We start from the raw sequence: 1216 nt of genomic DNA on the forward strand, positions 1-1216 counted from the left end.
GTCCCTGTGCTTTGCTAAGCTTGTTCTAAGTAGGTGCTTTAGACCACTGAGCCATCTCACCAGCCCCTAAAGAATTGTTTTTGCTTGGGGAAAAAGACATATTTTCACCAAAAAAAAAAGTTTCAAATGCTCCCATAGGAAATAGTATTGGGATACATATATTTGGGTCTCGCTATGTAGTGCAAGCTGGCTTGGAACTCCCTGTGCATCCCAGGCTGAGCTCCAATTCTCTTCCTGCCTCAGCCTCCTGAGATTACAACATACAGCACCATGATAGGCTTTTTTACTTATAATTTCTCTCATAAACTCTGTGTGTGTGTGTGTGTGTGTGTGTGTGTGTGTGTGTGTTACTAGGGACTGCACTACATTCCCAGCCCCCTTCTGCCCCTTTTTGAGACAGGCTCTGTTGCTAAGTTAGTTGCCCAGGCTGGCCTCAAACATCCTCCTCCTGCCTCCACCTCTTGAGTAGCTGGGATCGCAGCAGGCACCACCACAGCCAGCTCTCCCGTAGAATTCTCAAGGGCACAAGAACACTGAGAACAGCACACCTGAACAATTAGTTCACTTTCCTTGTTTTTTGCGACAAGGACTTGCTGAGTAGCACAGGCTGGCCTCACACTGGCTGCAGCGCTCCTGTCTCAGCCTCCAGAGTGCTGGGATTATATGCCTGCCAGCTCCTGCACTCTTTGTGCCAAAGTTTTCCCTGATTCAGCAGCAAAAGCAGCTGCAGATTTTGGAGCCTTTTTTAATACAATGAATTACACTTTGGATGACACCATAAAGCACGAACATATCAGGAGGAGGCCAAGAAGGAGGGTATCTGGTTCCAGTACGGATTTTCTCTTCCTGTGGGAGTGACAAGAAGATATTTAGGGGTAAAAAAATCACTGGATCAAAAATGAGATCAATCACCAGGCGGGCATGGTGGTGCACGCCTGTAATCCCAGCACTGGGGAGGTGGAGACCAGAGGATCTCTGGGAGTTCGAGAACAGCCTTGAGGCTACAAAAGTGAGCACAAGATTAGCCCAAGCTGCATAGAGAGACATTGTCTCAAAAAAAAAAAAAAAAAAAAACCAATAGAGAGATAGAGATCAATTTTAAAAAATACCAACTGTCATTCGGACACGAGTGAGATTTCAGTGGGCAGGGCACAAGGTGGAACTGTCACCCACTGGAGGGTGTGGTACTGGGGACTGACCTGCATCCTGGCACCCA

Source organism: Octodon degus, unplaced genomic scaffold (genome assembly GCF_000260255.1).
Source record: "Octodon degus isolate 3935 unplaced genomic scaffold, OctDeg1.0 scaffold00246, whole genome shotgun sequence".
NCBI lineage: Eukaryota > Metazoa > Chordata > Mammalia > Rodentia > Octodontidae > Octodon > Octodon degus.